At 41.1% G+C, this 14026-nt stretch overlaps 1 protein-coding gene across 3 annotated transcripts in view; it reads right to left on the bottom strand.

Moving 5' to 3' along the window:
• Window positions 1-14026, bottom strand: part of sipa1l3 (signal-induced proliferation-associated 1 like 3) — an 88710-nt gene that overhangs the window by 38073 nt on the left and 36611 nt on the right. Inside the window, exon 1 of one of the 3 annotated variants that reach the window (XM_085243558.1) lies at window positions 1929-1950. The exons of the other annotated variants lie outside the window; for them this stretch is intronic. The gene's annotated coding sequence lies outside the window, so the exon portion shown is untranslated. Of the gene's footprint in view, window positions 1-1928; window positions 1951-14026 lie in introns of those variants that run through there. 3 annotated transcript variants of the gene reach the window in all.

Below are 14026 nucleotides of genomic sequence, written 5' to 3'. Positions count from 1 at the left end.
AAAATTCTTCCTGGAAAAAGGTCTTGATCTGCACAGAGCCGTAAAGAGAAACAAACACACATGCTCCCTGACTTGATTAACTTCACAATCCACCTCCATCCTCAACCTCTATCTTAAACATAGATGGAAACACAGAAGATAAGTGGAGGCAAAGTGAAGGAGCTTAGTGCTCTGTGATTAGAGGCTAAACAATGAGAAGGAGGGCCCTTGAAGTAGGACATAAAGATAGGGGAGAAGGGGGGGCCAGAGAAGCAGCAGACATAATGTCCTGAGGGGCAGGCCCATTACTGTCTGGCAAATACAGTTCTGATCAATAATGATCAATCAGAGTACACTTATCCTGCCGCACAAAGCATAATCACACTGTCTTTGGCAGTGGGGGAGAGCAGGGGTGGAGCAGGGTCAGTGATTGCATGAGCATCTATTTTACTACAACAGTGAGGGTCCTTAAAGCTAGCAGCGTCAGCACAGATTTAAGGCTCAGGCTCCACTCCACTGCACTGAAAATGAAATTAAACTCAAAGTGAAAACTTCCCAACCATGGAAGACTTTGCACCGCAGACCCCTGAAAGTAATTACACCTGCCTGTCAGTGTAAGACACTGTACACACACACACACACACACACACACACACACACACACACCCGCGCGTGAACCCTCCCTCTCTCTCTGAAGGACACATTATAGCAGTAAAATCAAGAAAACACTCTCCCTAACATCTATGCAGAAGCATAGAATGAAAACTAGCTCTATGTTTACTGAGTACGCCTACACGTACACAGCTATTCACATTAATTTTATTCACAACTGGAAAAACAGCAGATTTATTAACCTTTTAATTTCCATTTTAACTTAAAAAAATACATCCATGTGAAATAAACAAAGGAGTGAATATTTGGAAAACTTAAAGACAACAAAAGTCATCATCTTCTTCATCTGACAAAGTTGTACTGTTGTCAGAATGTTTCAGGGAACAGAGCTTTATTTGTTTTTCAAAAGTAATCTCACTTTTTACTGCAGTAAATTACATGAAATTTTATGTAAAGTTTGAGGAGAGGTGGAAAACATGAGCTGCACCACGTCGCATCACAGCAGGGAAACAAATATGATGACACTGCTGCATCAAGACCCAAACCACTGTGGGGGCTTTTTAAACTTTCTTTGTTAAACCAGACTTTCTGCCTCAGGCTCTGCACATGCTCACATGGAAGGGAGCATTTAATGCTTTCTTGTTACACAGTAAATGGACCTATTGAGAGCGGCATAGTACAGTCAGAGACATTATCAGAGGACAAGTAACAATGACCTACACAAACACAAACACACATTTCGACTGTCACTTATTTCTAACACACTTTAAAAATAGTACATAAAAAAGGCCATTTATGTCTAAAACTTTTCCACAGCTTAATGAAGCAGTCATGGGAATCGCATACGCCCATTCGTAGTGCAGTCCTCTTATAAACCACCTGCATGCCACAAAACACGTTAGTGAAAGGAGATGGCTCTGCTGCATTGTGTGGTCCAGTGGTCCTGATGAATGGCTGTGTCAGAGCAGAGCACGCTGCCGTAGAAGTTCAGAAAATCCAATGAATACCATGGATGAAGACAAATGACCTCGGTGGCCCCCACAAGCACCACATGTTCACACCACTAACCCTTCACATGCAGCAGAGAGCAGAGCTGAGCTAAGAGCAGGTGTTCACAGGTCCCTGCTGACCGAGGCTTTAGTTTTGTATATCTGCACGAACAGCAGTGGAGTCACTGTCTGCTTCTGTGATTGCTGCCAGAACAGGCCTGATCCCCCTGTGTGTACGTCTGTGTACATATGTTATGTTTTCAGGACAGTGGGATACAGACTTCAGTGTGAAGCTATAAATAAATAAATTCTGCTACAGACATTTCAGAGAAGAACAAGAAATTTTACCTGCAGAAGATGTGCAGCAACCACTGATGGCATTAAAAGAGTGTGTGTGTGTGTGTGTGTGTGTGTGTGTGTGTAAGCCTGCACCGTCATTAGTATTATGTCGTGATTAAGATGGGATTAACACTGATGCAATTTTGCTGCGTCAGTGTTCCTTCAGAGTTAAGCCTACTGACGTTTTTACTGACACTGAAACATCATCAGTGTCTGTGCACATCGCTGCTCTTTTTCCACACCTGTGCATCAGATAATGTACAGAAGTTTTTCCCCACACTAGCCTCTCACTGCAGAAATTAACAGATTACCTAAAAATACCCAATATATGATAACTTTAATATAAAATAAAATTAATAAGGTGAAAGGTGAAATCAAGTTTTTTGTTAAAGCATAAAGATATTAATTTCTTTTGTATCCTACTGGTTTCTTTAATTAATTGATGTGTTTCACATGCATTTTTCCTTATGGCGATAAATATTATTTGAAAGTATGTAACTGGATGTAATTCAATATTTCTGCTGGTTTAATGCCACTTTGAGGAAGTTGGAATTGCTTATTTTGTCGGTTAGCAAGCAATTATTTAGCTTAGCTATAGCTAAAAGGAAATACTTTTTAAGCTTTTAGGCTTTTCCCAGTCAGTGCCATCATCTACATTGCTCATACACTGTAAAATATCTAGATCTAATATCTAGATTCCAGAATATTGTGTGTACGTTTTCATGTTTACATATCAAACAGGAGCCTGAAATGTGTAATGAGCTCACATGTTTCAGGACAGGGAGGCCCCCTACAGAGAGGGTGGACAGCCCCATTCACACTCTAATGCTTGGGAGGGGGAGACATGGCAGCTTCCCTTTTGCATCTCTGTTCCCATGCATGACCCCTCTTGTCTTCCTCTGCTTTAATTAATTCACATTAAAATGAAGCCGTGGGTGAGAAGAAAAAAAAAGGCAAGAAAAAAAAAAAAGGAGCCTGGTTTGCTTCCTTCTTCTATGTGTCACACGATAATGATGTATGGCTCTGTCCCACTGTCTTAAAAAGATATCACTGCATATGACAAATACATCAGGGTGAGAGCTGGGCTGATCAAATCAGCATTTAATCAATACGAATCTGAGACTGATGAGCCTCCCATGCAAATGTACCCATATGTATTTGCAGTGTAAGCGTGCTCAGTTTGCATTATTTGACACAAGCAGGGTATGACTCAGCTCACATCATGTCTAAGGAAATCCATCAATAGATTCAGGCTGTGACCATTTACTCAAAGCATTTTACGTTAAAAACACCCAAACTCTATCAGTCTTTCTTTCCATAATGTTAAATCATGAAATAAACTTAAACACAACCAGGGCAACTCTTATCTGGCATCAATTACCCTAACATCAACAATCAGGCTAAGTGATCACATGCAGGTTTAAAAAAAGAAACTTCAAATCACACATTTCTTAATGTCTAAGAAGTGAATGAAGTCCACAGACTGTGGGCTTAAAGTCTGGGCAACACAGGAGGAAAATAAGCGATGAAGTCATGTGTAATACACAGGGGCTCCTTTTTACCAAAACCACTTGGAAATGTTGCTGTAGATGTTTAATCGCTATGCTGGTGCTGGTTGCTATAGGAACGTAAAGGTGCAACAGCGAGAAGATGTACAGTGTAGGCGGTCGGCTGCAGGCAATCAGGACACACAACCCGAGAGCAGAGCAGTAAATAATAAAGGCCCAGCACAGTAATGTAGATAACATGTCCATCAGCTGGTTCCACTCTCCAAAGCTGAAGATCTTTAAAGGCGCTGGAGTTGATCCTGTTATTTTATTATTTTACTATACTAAGACATGTTTTTTCCTTCCACTGAGGACTATATAGTCTGTCCATCTCTAACAACAATTTCTACATGAGCACCGAAGCAGGACTGCATGGCCTCTAAACTGTTGAAAAAGCCGAGTGGCAGAAAAGTGCACACATCAGCAGACTTCCAGGATCTGTTACTTGTTTTTGTTCCCATAACATAATTCAGCCTGGCAAATTCCTGACATTTTATAAGGATGGTCGTGAAGGACACAATCTTTGGTGGACTTAAAAGCCATACATCAAACTCTTGAGCTTGGCTTTTATATCTATAGCAGGGGTTGGCAACCCTGGAAAGGTTAACTGATGGCACGACCATAGCTGGACTGGCCATCGCGCCTTTGCCCGGTGGGCCGATGGTGATTTTTCATTTTTATGGGCCGATGATTTGTTTTTTTTTTTGTAACAGTATAAACAATGAAAGGTGGTGGATTGGCCAGATGCTGGTTGATGTGTAAAAATAACTCAGTTCTTTGGTGGTGGCTATGGTGGAGCTGCCACAGAGGCCTGCAGGTGGATGAGGGAAAGGGGAGGCAGGAGGAGAGACCCGAGGCGGCCACCGGTCTGAGTGTGATGAACTGAACTTCAGGTAAGAAGTTATGACCTGCAGTCTATCTGGGTCAGATATAAACCAAGTTTAGGTGGAGTTTATTTTCGTTATGCTGACTTTTTACAATCAGTTACAATAACTCGTACTGCGTACTAGCTAGCATGACGGAGTTTCTATACAGCTGGCTGGGTGCTATGATGTTACTGATAGTGAACTTTATTTTATTCATAAGGTCAGTTAGTAGAGTTGCCAACCATCCCGTAAAAAACGGAATCGTCCTGCATTCAGAGAAAATATTACGTGTTACGTATTGAGGTGAAAAGTATATGTGTCTCACACATATAGAAAAGGAACACAGTTTGTCCCGTACCTCAGCTACAATGGAAAAAGACACAAAGCTGGAGTTATTCTGTGTCTTTATGCTGTCAGCTGCCCCTTCTCTCATTCTCTCCCCCTCTCTCTCCTGTTTCTACTTCAATCATGAAACTGATCAATGATCAGCTTTTGTCTGTTGTTTGTTTATCGCCAGAAAGAGGAAACCAGCGGATGTCGCGCTAAACAACAGCAGCATGTTCAAGCTTGATCAGCTGTTGTTAGAATTTATTTAATATTAATTTCTAGTATCAGCTGATGTTTGCTGGAGCCACAGCCGTAAAAGCTGCTGGTCATGATATCGGTTTGAATATGTGGTGAGAGGGAAACATGAAGATGAAACCAGGAGATGTCCTTACTGAATCATCAGAGCTGAACAGGTGATGGAGAAACAGGTTTACCTTTTAGGTGACATGAGTGAGTTGAAGGGAAATTATGAACCGTTTCTGAGAGACAAATAACACCAGGATACTTTTCTAAGTAGCTGACAGCTGGTAACTGTGCAGGGGCGGGTCTAGCAAAGCTTTGCCAGGGGGCCAGGTAGGGCATTAACAGGGAGAGGGGGACACAAAGAAATGTGTCTCTTTCTTATTCTCATTTAAAATGTTTAGCTTTTAATAATCAAAGTGTTTTTATTGAGTTTTCAGAAAACATATCATTCATACAGAAAAGCTCGAACTCAAGTCCTACCGCACAGTGTAAGACAAAACTATACCCAGACAGAGGAAGAAAAGAAAAGGGAAAAAAAAAAAAAAAAATGGGGGGGGTGGGGGGGGAGTTGCCAGTTATGGAGTGGAAGGAAACTCATCTTCAAAATAGGAAATGAAAGGCTGCCAGACCTTAAAGAATTTCTTGGTGTTGCCCTGTATAGTAAATCTGAGATGTTCTAATTTGAGGTGTGCCATCACCTCCTCCACCCAGCGTTTATGGGATGGCAGTGTTGCCTTTATCCAGTTAAGTAGAATCAATCTCCTAGCCAGCAATGAGGCGAATGCTATTGCCTTCCTCTGAGAGGCTGTTAGTTGAGTTTCCCTCGGTGCCACACCAAAGATGGCTGTCAGAGGCATTGGTTCCATATCCTTATTAGAAATGAATGAGAATGTTCTAAAGATGTTAGCCCAAAAGTCTTTCAGCCTGGAACAAGACCAGAACATGTGGCATAAGTTGGCTGGTACCTGTTTACATCTGGGGCAGGTCGGATCGGCCCCCTGGTACATTCTTGCCAGTTTCTCCCTTGACAAATGCAGTCTGTGCAACACCTTGAACTGTATCAATCCGTGTCTCACACATATAGAAGCAGAGTGTACTAGATCTACAGCCCCCCCCCCAGTCAACCTCTGAAATGTCCAGCCCCAATTCTTCCTCCCATTTCCATCTTACATTGTCCAGGGAGGGGGAAGCCAGATTCTGAATATGTGTATATAGCGTGGAGATTGTCCCCTTAGCAGTCGGATCTGTGTCCATCAACTCGTCTATCCATCCGCTTTGTGGAAGCTCGAGGGAGGGGCTGAATGACTTTTTCACAAAGTCCCGAACCTGGAAATATCTAAAGTAATTAGTCTTGGAGGAGATTCCATAGTCCTTTTCCAGTTGAGCAGCAGACATAAAAGTACCATTTTTAAAAAGATGTTTGACACATTCCACCCCAGAAATGTTTAGCTTTTAATAAATAATTATCTGAATCTTACAACCAAAGTTTTTATCTGACATAAGATGTATAGAAATCATACATATACCAACAAGACAGTGTACATCCCTGTCACAGCAGCGTTTGTTTTTATTCAAAGGCTTTATGGCTTTAATACCTGGTGGGCCGGTTTCTAGTCAAAATGCCCGGGCCGATTTTTTGTCCCAGTCCATCCCTGGGCATGGCACGCAGTGAATTAATCTCAGAAGGTACATTTAAAAAAGTAATGGCCGGGCCAGCGGTGGACATCGCAAATGAGCTTGCATAGACACATTAGTTGTGCCGCTTCTTAATGACGGTATCTTAGCTAACAACCCCAACTACCAGATTCAACTTGTAATTGGCTAAAAATAACTTATCCTACTGGTGAGAGGGACGTTGCTAGCTGGCAGTTTTTCCAAGCGATGTTGAAATTTCCACATTCCGACACTTCAAATGCTTCAGGAGCTGTCTGCTCAGCGAAGTATCAGCACCAAAAGAAATACACGGATACATCTGTAGACTCAAGACTGATCAAACCAGAAAGCTTTAATGAGCAGCTGGATTTGTCTCGCATTAACTGGCTGAGTTAATGCCAGTTAATGCGACATCGAAATGCAGCTGATTGAACTGAAAACCTCAACTCTGTAGGTTGCAGAACTACGAACGCAGCTGGAATCCATAGCTGTGCGTGTTCATGGAGCTTGCATTTTCACCTGCTGGACATCACTACCTGACAAGTTTAACTGTCTTCAGAACATTGCAGAGGCCTTATTGACAGTATTTGGCTCTACATATCTGTGTGAGCAGATTTTCTCTCACATGAAGAGAGTCCTCAGGTAGCCGTCTGAATGCTCGACACTTGGAGACCTGTGTCTCTGAGTGGGAGACCAGAGATCACATTAACATGTGTATCCCTGTATTAACAAACATGCCATAGGCCCAGTTTATTTTTCTTATCGTTGTTGTGAGGAGACCATAAATAGCATTTGCATTTTCTGTTGTACAGTTCATTTGCTGTTATGGAGTTCTTGTTATGGATAAAAAGTGTCTTTTTTTTTGTTTCAAAATAGCTGATAACTATTCGCTGATAGCTGCAAACATCTGCGAACAAATAGAATTCTAGAAAGTTGTTCTATATAGTGTGTAACTGTTAGTATAGAGCATTATTAAATTTATTGCTAATGCAATCATATGGCACATTGACATCTGAGGAAATTTTAGATGGCACTCATCAGAAAGGTTGCCGACCCCTGATCTACAGTGTTTGGACTTGGTGACAAAATAACTACTGATAAAGAGCAGAAAAGTTTGACAGTTAAATCTTATTTCCTCATTAGAAGTTTACTGCAGGGATGTGCGAGACTAGTCGACTAGACATTCAAACCTGATGCTCTCCCCATCCACTAGCAGATGAAAATAGCTGCCCAAGCAAAATTGTCTTATTTTATTCATACACAACAGCAGTCGACTTTTGATTTTAAGATGCTACACAACTTTCATGCGCTTATTGCTCTGTGATGGAAAAATATTGACATGGAAAGATAAACTGGGGATGTCCCTGTGAACTACTGTGTTATTGTAGTACTTGGTAGGCTATGGGAAAACAGTCAAATAATTGTGCTTAGGAAGGTCGGTAACTAAGTGAAATGACCCTGACGTATCTGTGCTGCAGCCATAATAAGAGCTGGTCAAACCCCTCAAACACTAAGTAAAGATGTTTCGCTTATTTTTTAAAATGAACTCATTCAGCAGATGATATACTGGACCATTTTTTATTAAAAAATAAATAAATAAATAAAAAATATGGCTGTCCCAACAGAAAGTGACCTTTTCTGCCTTCTTTCTTCCTAACCATGTAACTGCAATCTTTAGCCCACTGATCACGGTGTTTTTTCCTGCACAGAGAAGAGAGGTTTTAGTTACAGCCACACATTGCAATAATATGACAACTAGTTTTGCTGATTGGGATTTTATTTACCCAAGCATAACAGACATTTCTGTTTAACAGTCAAGACACATGAGCAAAGAGAAACCCTGTATATGTACTATAATGTTACCTTCACTTTTAGCAATAAAATGAGTATGGCTTCTTAGAGAGACCAGCCTGCATGTTCAGTGCTCATCTCATGAAAAAGGAATTTTTTCATCACACAGACATTTTCTCATCACGCAGTCATTCTTTCAGCTCTTCAAGGCATATCATCTGCGTTGGTGGGAGCATCGATTACCATCTAGATCTTGTCAGCCAGCTACCTTTTTGTATCTGGTGGAGACCTGGGCCCTGTTTTGTCTGACTGTCAAACAAACTGCCTGATGCATCTCTGTGCAGTGACGTGCAGATCAGACACAAGATCACAGATTCTTTCATCCAAACTCAGGCCAGAAGGCAAATTCCTGACAAGACTTACACATGTTCCTCTGCTGTAAAGGGCAGATACAGGCTGAAACTCCACCATTGAACTAAAAATAGCTTCGCGAAACATATTGAAACATTGAAAGAGATTAATTTGTGTAAGGATAATATCTATCTTTACCCACCTAGGTTTTTTTTCCCTGCATACCCGAACACACACAAACATTCCAATAAAGAGACCACATATCAGGATCTGGTTCTGTTTTTAATTTTAGCCATCGTTCCAGAGCCCCTTTGATCACAGCACATTATGCACAATTCAAACATGGGAAATTCCCACCTGGTAATTTAGATTAAAAAAAAAGATGCTGAGGAGCACATTAAGCACGTTCATTAGCAAAGATTGGACTATCTTAGAAAGGATGGCGTATTAAATCGGACACTCCCAATGCAAAACCATACAGAAGACAGACAATAAAGGAGGCCGACTGCAGCCCTTGGCCTTCATGGACGTGCAGTGTGAGACATCGTGTGTGTTGTGGCGCTGCAGCTGTAGCGACAGGTCCTAGGGGTGCCTTACACCTTCACAGCTGTTGCAGCTCCCACAGAGAGGTCTCAGGGGAAAACTGAGGGTTACTGCAGCTTTTCACTGATTAATTCAAAGGCGCACACAAGGAAAATTCTTTGACTCACACAGACAGAACAGGCTTGAGTGTTCACTGTAGCGTTTATCCTATGTTATATTAAGGTACATCTAAAGTTTAACATTCATTCAGTAAATCAGTGGCATTTTGCTTCAGCAGTTAAATATAACGGTGCAGAGATTAACTGTGTATTTCAACTGCTAATTAAATAAATTATTTATTTTTGTTTCATTATCTCATGATGAATATTGAATGAGGTTTTAACAGTACTTTGTACTTCCTCCACTGCAGGTTTAACAAAGCCCGGACTTCACTTTATAAATCAGTCACTGTACACAAATTCACATGTCGCTCAGGAGGTTCGTATGAGGGATGGCTGAGCAGTAGAGGCAGAAATAAAGTGGCTTTAATGCAGCCAAAACTGAATATGACTGTCAAAAAACAATTCTGCACTAAGTTATACCCCTTTTCAACACAACCTTTGGCAGGACATCTTGAGACCTGCTGAAACTCAAGACTGGTGCCTTTATAGTCAGTAGCTCCACCCACTCCAGGAAATTACAATTAACTTACAATAAAGTACTAAACTAATTTGTAGCAGTGCTTAGTTTAAGAGAACTGCAATAACTCAATATTGGAAAAAGATATCTACCTCCATTCTAAGAGAATGAACTAACTCTCAAACTGCTTAAAAAGGGTTAACACATCCTCCAAACATCAGGCAAAACTCCCCCTCCCTTGAACCACACTTGGCACATCCCCCCAGAAACCTGACCATAAAAGAAGCCCAAAAGGGGCTTTGATGGACTGGTTTGGCAGTTCCTGGGTTCAAATCAAATCGAGGCAGGGCCAAGTGAAGTTTGGTGGAGAGGTGAAAAACATGCAAGTTAATCAAATACAAATCTCCAAACTCCAAAAGCACCCTCTATTAAATCACTGCATTTACATTTCTGCAGTGAGTGATTGAACGTGCAACTACCCAAACTAATGCATGCTGATGAATTACATTACAAGCCACAGATCATCTGAAATAAATAGAATTCTATGTATCTTGAGTTCCGTTTAGTTATCAAAACAACTGAAAAAAGAAGGTACCAGTTTGATTAAACATTTCCGAATAAGACCTGGACACTGACAAAGACTTCAGTGCTGTAGTTAATAATTACTGACGGAATACTAAAATAATGATCACGCATTATGGAGATACTGTTGTTGAGGCACGCCTGACACTGCACACTGTCAGTGACACATGACTTTCTAATTGGGAATAATGTTCATGTTTGTTCACCTGTCAAAAAGACGACAGCTCTGAAGGCAGATCGTGACGGTGTTTCAATTACTGTAAATCCATCTGTCATATTCAATCTGTCTAGCACAATACTGATTAGCATTAGCGTTTCCCCTTCAACAACTTAGGTTAGCAGGAGGAGAAAGACCGTGATGTGCAGCAAATACACATCTGTGATTTGTGCTGCTGTTTCCAAATTTTTACAGCATCACTATGTCAGTTCTCTTGACTGTTTATGAACCTGTAACACTCCTAAAAATTATCTGCCATCTGATTGGGATTAGGGTGCAATTATTCTACTAACGCCATAATTTTTCTCTCATCCCTTAAACAAACAAAAATGGCTTTAGCTTCATATTTAATATTTATTTGCTACCAGTACTTATTTTCCCATGTGACTCTCACCAAGAAAGCAAGCAGGTCTAATTTCCCCATACTTCTTAAAGTGCTGAAGGGTGTTACTGAATATTGGGTCTTATTTCCTTATTTTTACAAAGTATCTTTGAATGAATAATGACTTTACATTTATTTATTTCACTGTACAGAAAACACTATCTCCAGAAAACTGAAATATTCCAGATATCATCATGAGTAGACGTTTTGGTTGTTGCGTCCGTGGCTCTGCTCATTTCATAGTGATGCACATTTCAGATGGTGAGTGCGAGACTCCATGCGAATGTCCAATTTAGGGCCACTTTTTTGTAAAACCACAGACTCGTTTATGGAGCAACTACACAACTATGCACCATCTAAACATCTGCCCTTTATGTTAAGTGGACTTCAAAGAAATACAACAGGAATGACTGCTCATCTACAGCTATTTGCGACTGTGTATAATCCTCACTTTACCAGGACCTCAACTACAAAAAATTTGAAACAAAAAGTAAAAAAGAAACCAAGCAATGAAAGGTTACTTCTCCGCCTGGTGTATCGACGTTACTTTCTTTTAATGGTGGAAAGGTAAATACACTCCTGAGTTTCTCTCTGTGTTAAACCCCCACCTCAGGTTGGCCTGCAGCTGGATATAACACTTATGGCAAAATAAAACATGATTATGTTTCTCAAACTTGTTCATAAACTTGTCTTAGCTATCTTTCTACAACAGTGCTTTCAAAGAGGAGGCAGGAGCAGGAGAGTGGTGATGCCTCAGTGTGTCTGTGTGTGTTCTGCTGGTTATTTCAAGGTTCTTCCTGTAACCAAATCAGGGCAGTGACAGACTAATGAGGCTAAATGATGATGATGCTTCAGGAAGATAGCCTCCAGCAGGGAGAAGAGAAGATGTGTCAAACTGCTGGGACAGAGTCGTGGTTTTCCTCTGGAAGCTTTGCTTTTATAGAAACACTATATCTGGCAGGAAAGAACTGCTCTCATCGTGTATAAGATTTCCACCAGCAGCAGTCAGCGCAATCAAAAACAACCTGAGAGTCTTGTATTGATTCTTATCTGATGATTATTGATCGCCATAAGTAAATTATCTTCTTCAGAGGGCAGTCAGAGTGGCCGGGGCTTGTTCTCGAGTCCCTGAAGTGCACGCAGTCTCACAAACACCATCTCTGAGGTGGATATTGTGGGGCTGATGTAAACAGATGCAAGCCCTCATTCAACAGCCTCCTGACCACAGTGGCCAAGCACTCGAATTAAGGGTTCATCACAATATTTCCAGTGACCGGATCAGCAAGGGTCAAGCTCGGGTTAAGCTTCAATCAAAAAATTCCTAAAGCCCACTCCTTCGTGCACTTCTCTCAAAAAACAGATTATTTAATCAGTGCAGGCACAAAAATGAGCCAAATCAGGGTTTTAAGGCTAAGAGCTGGATTTGGCAACCCAAGATTTTCTAGAAGAAGAAAAAAAATACAGACCAATCCATGTTTCCACAATTTGGCAAAACAAAAATAAACCCCAAAAAACAATGGTGGCTGGTGAATGGCCATGGAAAAAATAAATAAATAAAAATAGACAGACAACCATAAATAGCCAGAAACCTGCTGGAAAGCAGAACAATTTTAATGTTTGCACTAAATAAGGAAATTGACTCAACGTGAACAAAAGCTCAGCGCTCTGCTGGTAAACATGCCTTGTTTTCAAGATTAAAGAGTACCCTGAGTGCCATCCCTGTCAGTTTTGCTGATTAATGAGAAGTGACACTGGTGTCCTCTTTTCTGCAGCCTGCTCCATATTGACAATAGCAAAAGAGCACAGGGTCAAGGGGTGTGTGTGTGTGTGTGTGTGTGTGTGTGTGTGTGTGTGTGTGTGTGTGAGAGAGATGGGGTTACAGTGTAGGCAAACAAAGAAGGCCTCTGAGACAAATTCAGCTAGTCTTTCTCTCTCTTTCACTTTTTTTTCCACTCAGACTCTCACTGTTTTGAGCCCAACCCCCCCATAGCACCATTGAAAGAAGAGGCAGTTAGGACATTATTCCACAAAAACTTGGTGAGCTCTCAAAGGAACACATGAGCTCTCAGAAACAAGCCCAACTGATGCAGATCATTTTCCCCCCTCGGTTACCTCTAGTCTCCTCTTACCTAAGGGGAGGGGGTCAGACTTTGTATAAGACTAAAAAAAAAAAAAAAAAGTCACTACACTTGAAAATCAAGACAGTGACAACAATATGATTTACAATAAAGCCGTGCCTCTTGTCTGATCTCTTTGAAAACTTTGACTGCCTCCACCCAGTATTTGTGTAGCTGTATGGCCTAGATAAGCTCAGCTGGTGGAGGGAAAGCATGTCAGGGCTGAAAGATAGCGGTCAGAGATAGAGCCTGCCGGTTCCTCTGATGCCTGTGAAATGATGGACTCCTCTGGGATTATCTCTGCAGACAGTTTGTACCACAATTGTGGGTTAGTTCAAGATGAAGTGTGGGAATGGCTTGGCCTATTGTGGGTGTAATACTGTAAGGTCAAATTAATCTCAGAGCAAGAGAAAGCGTTTAACCACTGCTGGATTTGGAGATTACTGTATGCAACTTTTCATCATTTTATTAGCAATACCTGCATCTGAGTGTATCAGCCTCACAAATGAAGTCAGTCAAGTATACCAACCTGGATAATACAATCACCGGCTTTAAATTCATCTCACGCCCGGTCAAGTTGCAGCTTCAAGGTGTAGTCACCTCTACTTCAATGACAGATGCAGTCTGCAGTGTCCCTATCACACAGCTCACACAGAGTAACAAAGCTTAATAACACAAACTCCCAAGAAAACAAGAATGCATCAGCTGACTTTAACCTTAAATCACTTTTCCATTTCAGGACAAATTCATGTCAGTCTCACATGTTCCCACAATGTAAACTGAAAGTTCCAGAGAATAGCACAGCGCTTGGTAAATGGCACCAGTGTGTTTTTCCCTGTAGTTAATGGGCTGTGTTAAAGTCAACATTTC

This window comes from Mchenga conophoros, linkage group LG14 (assembly GCF_057382185.1).
Source record: "Mchenga conophoros isolate Kocher_MC1m ecotype Shallow Benthic linkage group LG14, M_conophoros_male_GT1.1, whole genome shotgun sequence".
Taxonomy (NCBI): domain Eukaryota; kingdom Metazoa; phylum Chordata; class Actinopteri; order Cichliformes; family Cichlidae; genus Mchenga; species Mchenga conophoros.
This window is presented reverse-complemented; position numbering and strand designations above follow the sequence as displayed.